Raw genomic sequence first — 10,445 nt, 5'->3', positions numbered from 1 at the left:
GTACTTTTTGATCAAAATGTATACTAACAACCTTTATACTAACACCATGCAAATGGTGGATGTGCGGCTATATTTCTCTATTTTTGTTGTTACATTTATGTTAGACTGGAAAAGCAATACCCACTCTTCTCTAGCCTTGTCTCCGTGGAGGAAGGGGTGTGAGGTGCTAAGGAGGGGGAGTTGGCAGGTGTCACTTATGGAAACGGCCCTCAAGGTGTTACATAGAATGTACCTGGTCCCCTCTAGACTCCATGCAATATACCCTGTGGTCTCACCTTTATGTTTCCATGGTTGTGGTATGAGGGGTACCATGTATGATGTTTGGTGGAGCTGTCCAACGGTGGCTGGGTTCTGGATGCAAATTTTGGATCTCCGTGTCACTCTCATTCGCTATCATATTCCAATAACTCTGGCTTTTGTTTACTGGGTAATAAGCCAGGCAGAATGCCGTTCCGTGCGTTCCCCCTTTCTCAGACTATCCTGTTGGCAGCCCGGATTTATATTGCCTCACAGTGGAAGCAGTCAGCCCTGGACTATTTGAGAGTGATTGACTGGATAAACTTGATTATGCTAAATAAAAAATTGTCTGCCATTAGGGACGATACAGTGGAACGGTTTGAAGCTGTTTGGGAGCTGTGGCTGTCTTCTCTAAACTGTCCGGCTATCTGATAATACTTATTGTATTAATGGGAGGGTTTTCTCTTGTGTTGTTCTGTTTTATTTTAAGTCCAGGAGGGGAATGACAGAACTCTTTTTGCTGGAAGTCTCTTCTCTAAGTTAATCCTACCATATGTAAACTGCTTTGATTGTGTGTGTTGTCCTGATTCTTGTACCTGCTGTTTCTTTCATTGTTTTAGCCGTTATGGCCTGTTGTTAATTCTTACTGAATTTTATGCCATGTTGTACGATTTCTGATATGCTACAATAAAAGCTTCATGGTTTATGCCTAATATTGTTACAATTACTGAAACTAAAGTAAATATGGCGGCAGCACACTGGGTCATTAGAGTACACCAAAGATGGATATAGGTGTTGTGCCTGGACACCACAACAATAGGTGAGTGCATCAGCAAATGTTTTATATTATAGCTTATGTAGTATTATTATCATTGTAGCTAGACAGTAAGTAGTATGGTTATTTATTTCAATTTTGTTATATATTACTGAGTATCGGTGGTACTATACTAGCACATAGAGTATAGCAGAACATACCACTGAACTTCTTTCTTTGATTCAGAGTCCTATTTCTGGGACATCATTTCATAAATTACTTTTGTTAATGTGATTTAACAAAGAATTTCCTTCCCAAGAAAAAAAATCTGAATGTCTCAATAAGTTTGTCACTGTTGTACAATAAATATATACCATAAACCTAAGAAACTGTATAGACGGCAAGGTAATAATGCTGCAGACGTGCTTCATTGACATCATACATTATAATGGATTATATGAATAAGCGGCTCTATATTTTTACACCTGTGTAGCATAAAGCTCTTTTTGTCTTTGGGAGAGGTAATTGAGGAAAATTGTCAGATGCTTTATAGCTCCTCTCTATGTGTGCTGAGGAAAAAAGGTCGCCTTTGCTTTATTACTTTCAGCCATTAATACATAAAAGGTTACTATAGCAAATGATGTAATGAATATCACTCAATTCTGAAACAGTACAACATGGCTGCACTTATCACAGTAGGTTGCCCTAACTGATAATCGAGTATAACTATAAATTGTTTAGAAAGGCATCTAATTCATCACTGTATGAAAATGTGGATCAGTCACTCTTGTGTATAACAAAGGAAAATTACTTTTGAAGAATAAAATACAAGCTCATAAAAAGAGCATAAAAATCCTCTCTGGTAATGGATATTCAAACACTTACTCATATTGAACAGGGAAAGGAAATAAACCAGTCTCAGAACCACATTATTAGTTTTAAATTTTGCTCTTTGGAACTCATTTCACATTATTCTGTTATATGTGAGAGAGGTACTGCCACCAAACACCAGTAATGATAAGTCAGGGTCACACAGGGGAAAAGGAATGGAATCCATATTTTATACTTAATTTAAAAGGGTCTTCTGGAAATATACATTTCTTGTCTATCCATAGGAACAAGTCATCAATGTGTGAATACTCCTTTCTGTTGAGTAGTTTGGTGTTCCAGGTTCACACAGGATCTTTGGAGCTCAGCCCGAGTGACAATTGGGTTCTTGGTCACCTCTCTTACCAAGGCCCTTCTCCCTTGATTACTCAGTTTGGTCAGGTGGCCACCTCTAAAAATATTTTACATTGTACCTCTGTTTCACATTTAGCCTTTGATTTAGAGTATAAAATATCCATAGGCTATAATATCACAGTGCACTATACGTAACTTTATGACTAGCCCCAGTATGTTAATGTAATACTAAGCAGACACTCCTTTCATGAATATTGGGCATTAATGTCCTGTAGAAAAGTTATGCAAAGGATCTATTTGGAGCCTCCATCGGCAGTTCCTTTAGATTTAATAGGATGATTAGCGCAGCACGCAGCTTCATTCTACTGTCAAAACATTGGTCACTATTTTAGAACCTGATGGACCCCATTGTTATTGTCTGTTGTGGAAACAATCAGAAAATAGGTCAGGACACAATGGGTTAACTAAAGCACAAACCAGGGAGTACAAAACAGGTAACAGCAGATGACAAACAGATGTGCAAATTCAGAGAAGCCAGGTCACAACCAATATAGGGGTAAGGTACAGAATAAGATGGCAAAAAAGCAGTCAGGTCACAAGCCGAGGGCTAGCTGCAGTCAGATGCACAAACAAACAGGCAGAAACAAACATTGGTGAAAGAGGTGTGAACTGCAATCTCAAACAAAGGCCTAGAGGCTAGAAACGGGATTTAAACATTATCGCCTCTAGTGGTTAGTGTTGCTCGTGAATATTCGCAATTCGAATATTATTCGCGAATATAGCATATTCGCGAATTCGCGAATTTCGCGAATATAGCGCTATATATTCGTAATTACGAATATTCGTTTTTTGTTTTTTTTTCTTCACAGTACACATCACAGTGATCACCCCTCTCTGCTTCCAGCTTGTGTGGTGTAAAGAAGGCTCTAATACTACTGTGTGAGACTGTCGTGCGAAAATTTGCATATGCGAAAATTAGCATATGCTAATTTTCACATATGTTAATTTCCGCATACGCGAAAATAAAACGGGAATATAACGAATATGCGAATATTCGCGAATATATGACGAATATTCGTCCATATATTTGCGAATATTCGCGAATTCGAATATGGCCTATGCCGCTCAACACTACTAGTGGTGTGGTGCTGAAGCCGCAGCTGATTGGCTTACAGCTCCTGAGTGACCAGAGCGCAGCATGTGATGCCTGGCCAGGTACACTCATTACAAGATTGCTCTCTGTATACAGACCCCTAAATGCATAACCCAAAGAAGTCCACTAAAAATTACAGACCCTAGATCAGATCTCCCAACCTCTAAAGGAGGATTATGATGGTGTTGGTGAACAGTGAACAGAAGTGACAGTGGCAGCAGTAGGCAGGACAGGCATAATGCGAGTAAAGTGAACTTTCTGGGGTTTGCCTATGTTTAAAAAGTTAATAGTCCTTCAAAAAGCAGCACCATTGTACTATATGAGGTGGCTTGTGTGACCCCACAAAACATCTAGGCAGGGCAGGATGTGACAGGGGACTTTAGACATTTAAAGATTAGTTGGTAATTGGTTCACCCACCTTTATGAAACCTACCCTATTTATAAAACATGTCTAGACCATTGGATTACTAAAGCACTTTCTGCCATTTGTCTCATTTAGGTTTTATTTGGCCTAATACTTAGCATCCCTAAAACTTACTTGGTAATATGAACCTTAGTTGTTTTGCAGGGTTCTTACACTGGAAAACTTAAACTTTAGTGCCCTATTGTCATTCTGTACACATAATAGGACACCGAAGTTGAATCTTTATGCTGGTAAAAGCAAATGTAGGCACGCAATTTCTAAATTAAAACTTAAATTAATAAACATTTTATATGTAATAGAAATATTTTACAGTTAATTCAAGCTGTGTTTAGTAGGAAAAATGATGCCATATAAATTAATGATAGAGGAGACTGTGGTTATGTACCACATTCATTATTAAAGTTTTCTAACGACTTATAAATCGATGCACTTAAAGAAAAACTCCTTTGAAGAGACACAAAGTCCCAATTTGGTATTTCTCAGTTTGTTCCTTCTTAAAAAAAATTAAACTCTAATTTAGGGCTTTTGCTTCATCTCTTCAGAAGCAGAGGCATACCCTGAAGACTCCGCACCCTAATGCAAAATTTGTAACATGGCGCTGCACTTATTGTGCACTGTTCATCACACTAGTGTCTCCTGTGTCAAAGAGGCACACAGGTCACAGTGCGACTAATTATTTTGCAATAGAACCCTTACTACGGTTGTGAATCATTTTCTGAAGTATCATGGAGGGCGTACAAATGGATTATGAGTAGTAGGCTTGGAGAGAGTAACCAATGATCTAAGAGGAGGACCCATCACGAGAAGACTGTTGCAGATCGAATCCAGATGGATCTTTGAACTAGGGGCAGCTTCACCGACAGGACTAAATGAGGATTTACTCTTCACGGGTTTTTTAGGTGAGTAACATATAGGCTTTCAGAGGGTCGCCTTTTTTAGTCATTTTTTTGGTCCCTTTTCTTTTTATATATAGTGTGATGTATTTATGAACCCTTCCCCATCTCCCCCCCCCCTTTTTTTCCTCTCTTTTTTTCTTCTGGGTGTGCACTATATGCAGTTTACTTCTTCTTTGACATGGATTTGTGCTGCTCTGGCTGCTGGTAGCACCCCTTGTTGCTTATATCAATCCTTGGTTGAGCCATCCCCCTTCTTGTTGCTTCTAATTATTTTGCACCCTCTATAACTATAGATACATATATATATATATATATATATATATATATATATATATATATTAGGGGTGTGAATCGCCAAGAATTTGGCGATTCGATTCGAATCGCGATACCAGTGTGGCGATTCGATATATCCCGATATATCGCGATACCGTCTAGGTGACGATACATCGCGATATATCCCGATATATCGCCCACCTGGGAGCATTCATAGATCCCAATAGACGCCGCTGTCAGCTTTGACAGCGGCGATCTAGTACTCCGGTGCACACTTTTCTCATGTTATCCTGTCCGGGCTGCAAAATAAAATAAAACGCACTTTATCTTACCTGCCAACGAGCCCCCGGAGCTCCGGTACACTCCGGTACAGGTGTTCGGTCCCCGGGCTGTATTCTTCTTACTTCCTGTTAGTCCGGCACGTCACATGGAGCTTCAGCCTATCACCAGCGGAGGCGGGACATCGCTGCGGCTGGTGATAGGCTGAAGCTCCATGTGACGTGCCGGACTAACAGGAAGTAAGAAGAATACAGCCCGGGGACCGAACACCTGTACCGGAGCTCCGGGGGCTCGTTGGCAGGTAAGATAAAGTGCGTTTTATTTTGCAGCCTGGATAGGATAAAATGAGAAAAGTGCGCACCGGATACTCCTTTAATAGCCAGCCGCGGCGATTGCCGCATGCTGGCTATTAGCGGCGGCCCCCCGGCTACTGAAATCAGCCGGGGGTCGCATAGTACGGAGTGGGCACGAGTCGGAGCCCGCTCCATAGCCGTGTCAGATCCGGCCTGCCCGGCTCCACAAATGTGGAACTTTTATCTCCTGATGCCCGGGACATGACATGCTGTTCCGGGCGTCCGCAGATAAAAATTCCACATCCCTAAAAGAATCGATTCAAAAATATTTTGAATCGATTCTGTATCGGCAAATGAAAAATCGCGATTATCGCGAGAATCGATTTTTTCTTACATCCCTAATATATATATATATATATAAAGGAGTAAGGGGGTGCTCCTCAACTTACTGCAAGGTGAATGACACTACCTAGTGGTATGCCTTCATCTACTGCATGGTGAATGGCACTACCCAAATTCTAATCTAATCGATACACAGGGGCATCATAGGGGGGGGGGGGCTAACAGGCCTGGAGCCCTGTGTCTCAGGCCCATAGCCCTGTGTCTCAGGCTGCCTCTGTGTTGTGGTATTTTTTTCTTAATTATTGCCACCACTGTTTCAAGACAGTGGTGGCTTTAACCAGGGGCACAGCTATAGCAGTGGTATCAGGTAGCAGTGGTATCAGGACCCTGGTGCCTAAAGGGGTCCCAAAACACATCTGCACCATAAGAGACCAGTATTTTTATTGGCATTTGGGGCCCTGCTACAGAACTTTGCATCGGGGCCCAGAAGCTACAAGCTATGCCTCTGGCTTTAAGTCTGCATGCTGACATGCTGCATATAGACATGCCAGATGCAATTGTCGGTTGTCAGCCCCAATGTTGTCCAGCTCCTAATGCAGGCAGAGCGCAGATACAGGTGTGCGCAGGCAGAAGGAGCGTGCTACATTCCAACTGCTCCGCTCAACTCCCACCACTGCACCACACATCTCCCACCGCTCACACTGCCCCCGTGCCGCACATGTCTCTGCTGCTCACATAACCCCTTAGCAAAACTACAACTCCCAGAATACCCTGACAGTGAGGACTTGCTGGGGGTTGTAGTTTTGCCGCAGCTGGGGAGTCATAGATTCTGGATTGATGTATCCTAACAAATTAGTCCTCTACCTGTGGCTTCCTAGCATTAGCAAAACTACAACTTTCAGTATGCTCTGACAGTGAGGACATGTTGGAGGTTGTAGTTTTGCAACAGCGCAGCTAGCCCCTGTAACATCTCCCTTCTGCCTGCTAGCATTAGCAAAACTACAACTGCTAGCAAGCCCTGACAGTGAGGACATGCTGGGGGTTGTAGATTTGCAACAGTTGGGGAGTTATAGGCACTGTTAACGTACGGTGCTGTGCACGAACTAACTTGTTGCAGAAGCGTATATTTGTGGCAAATGTCCCTAAGGAGTTTTAAAAAAGTAAAAAATGCATGAGGTCCCGCCTCTGTTTGCTAACCAGCGAGGTAAAAAAAAAAGATTTTAAAAATATATAACCCCTCCTCCCCAATAAAAATAATTTTCCATTAACAAAAAATTAAAAATGTAATTTAAAAAACAAAACAAAAACACTACATATCTGGTATCACTGCGTGCATAAATGTCCAATCTTTGAAAATAGAATGTTTATTATTCCACGTGGTGAAGAAAGTAAATATAAAAGAAAATTCTAAATGAAAAAATAGATTTATGGTCACATCACTGAATTTTTTTTTATAAAAAATGTGTCAGGGACTGACCAGGGGACAGGGAGAGTGAGGCCTAAACTGACCCTAAAACCGCTCTCCCGGGCTACTTGCCTATCCACCCAAACCGGTGGATCGAGAACTGGGTGCCGGTCCCTCCTTGAAGTGCCGAGGCCTAATGAAAACACATACTAACAAATAGTCGGTCACAAACCAGAAACATAACAGGAACATAGAACTCTAGAACAGATTAAGTTCAGAGGACACAGATCAGTAAGAAGCACAGGGGACACTATAGATCATTGGTCGTGAACAGAGGAGACTATAGATCAGCGGACATGAACAGAGGACTCAGTGGTCGTGAACAGAGGACACTATAGATCTGTGGTCGTAAACAGAGGACACTATAGATCAGTAGTCATGTACAGAACTCCAGAGATCTGAATAAAGAACTAATAAACATATAGAGTTCAAAACACCAGACAGAAAAACGGATAAATCTGAACATACTTCAGTACAGGAATAAGCTTAATCCCCTAGAAAAAAAACTCCGGTAGACACAGGAATAACAATACCCTCTGAGTCCCCACGGACAGTTAAACGGGATACAAGCATAGGATACTGTTCACACTGGACACACAAACTAGACACCCCACTCCACTATAGGAGTAGCCATTAATAATAAATCCAAATAGACTACTGGCCAGTGGCACACTCACCAGTGTGGTCAGAATCTGACCCAGTAGGAGAACAGAAATATAAAACACAGAACTTAACATAAACGGATACAAGAGAAAAAAAAAGTGTGAACAGACACATAGCAGAAAAGATATACAAATCTTAAAACCGACTAAACAAACACAACTTAAAATCCACTAAGAGCATGCCACCTAACATGGCTAAAACCAGAAAATACAAAGTGCATGCTAAAACAGAGATAGTAGAATAAAAGCTCAAATAAGAAGAGTTATCACCAAGATCTCCCAGAGGCATATCCAGCATCATAGCAAGTCAGGATATAATGAAGTTAATCACCAGCCCAGTGGCTGTTGGACAACAGAGACTGAGGCTGAAAAAGTCGGAGACATTAACTAAGCAGGTGACTGCCCGATCAAGACCTGCTTTGTACTTTCTGAATGCTGGAAGGTATGATTTCTTTGAGGACCTGTGGGTATGTCACGATCATGTGACTTGGGGGCAGAGCTAAAGTTCCCAGAGCAGCCTGGAGAGCAGAGTGTATGTGACTGGATGGTTCCGAATCAAGTTTGTCCAAGCAGTCATCCTGAACTGGATGGTTCCGAATCATTTTTGTCCAAGCAGTCATCCTGATCCGTTTTGGTCGGTTATTTGCCCCAATCAAGACACAGACCTTCCGGAGGAGAGCGCTACCAGAGACACCTTTTTTGGGAGAACTCTTCTCCCCCATCTGCCATTTCTCAAGACCGTCCTCTGCCAGCTGAGAACGGGACAGGTGCCGGTGCACTCCTCCTTTGCACCACAGATAGTGGTATCAAGTCTTCAATGGTGTTGTGCTCAAAGCACACCAGTACGTGAGCAAACCTTTTTCCACATTGTATATATCATCTTATAAAAGGATAATTGCGCTTAGATGTGCATCGGTTTTTGTCCGTTTTTTCTTTCCAAACTGTTGTATGTGTGTGTACATGTATGTGTGTGTATATCTATATGGTCTGTGGTGGTAATGATGGTGGTTGTCAGTCTGCCGGGGGTGGACTAGAGGTATGTGTTAGGGTGTGGTTAGGGACATGGTTGGCCTTTGACCTTTAGCCCCGGGTCTTTTGAAGACCTAGCAATGCCCCTGGCTATACCCCAAACCTAATCTATCAAACAGTGCAGTTACATTGATATGTTTCCCTAGTATAGTCACAAACTGTGTGCCATATAACAGATAATCACTTATATATTTATGGTACATCAGTGGCTTTACAAATGGTGATATTTCTATTCTTCTAGACCAAATGTGAGAACCTGTCGGCACTGCTTGGATGTCCCTCTGCTGTTTTCCGTGTCATTGCACAGCACCAATTAATACCCAAGCACTGTATAAATCACCTCTAATCTTAACACCTGGGACAATAAAAGTGCACATTACACACTCTGGAAATGGAATTCATATCCAATACATTTACGGGTGTGACATTTAGTTAAAAACACACACATGAAATCACCAGCTCAATAACTCATGAAACTATCAATTAGCTATGTATAAAGTGTTTACTAGAAAATATACTGCACCATTTTACTAAAGAACACCTGTATTCTAGCATTTTGCTCATTGTAGACATTTCCGTAATTATCTGTTGGGTGCTTCAATGATGTTATGCAAATTAATATGCAAATGGTCTTCTTCAGTGATCATAGCTATCATCCTGAGCCACAGACAACAAAATTAGATTATAATCTCTTCAGTGCCTGGGAACCTTTGTGTATCCGATTATTAAAACATTAAGATACAAGTGTCTATGTAGATAAAACAAACAAGTGCTTGCTACTCTCAAACACATTGATACTAGTGGGAAAAGGAACTTTCCTTTGGATCAAAGTTTAATCAAGAGTTTCACATATTAAAGAAAGTCAGCTTGGAGATGGGTTTTTAACAAACCTTCCCTTTCTTGGTGGTTGTAATTTCTGGCCAATGCAAAAAAAAAACTAAAATGAACAATTATGATATTAAATAAATCAAACAGGTTATGATGGACAGAACTCAAGCAACCTGTAGGCAGGAAAATAGGGTATAAATAAGCATCTAACTAGATAGGGCTAGTGATTATGCAAATGAGGCTCAGGTGCCCAGAGGGTGTTGCCCAGTATGAAAAGAGCCCAGGAAAGTCCAACCTGTGTCCTCTTTATCATCACCAACTGACCTACTTGCATCCATCTACCTCTTTCACCCTATTATAAAAAGGAGATGACTAGACTACCTGGTTTGGGCCTTATTTACATATTAAGAAATAGGTAAAATCGATATAAAGAAAGGTATGCCTAGAATACTTCTGACTAACCCTAGCTAGCCAGCTTTACCCTGTTTTTACATCTGTTTTTCTGCGGACATGTCTGCTTTAAACAAAAAATAAGCAAGCAAAACAAAAACTGAGTCCATAGCAACATGATACTAGAAGCACAAATCGGTAGTGATATTAGCAACTATAGTGGATTTCTACTGAAATG

The sequence above is a fragment of the Hyla sarda genome, chromosome 1, assembly GCF_029499605.1.
Source record: "Hyla sarda isolate aHylSar1 chromosome 1, aHylSar1.hap1, whole genome shotgun sequence".
Lineage (NCBI taxonomy): Eukaryota > Metazoa > Chordata > Amphibia > Anura > Hylidae > Hyla > Hyla sarda.
Note: the sequence above shows the minus strand (reverse complement) of the source record.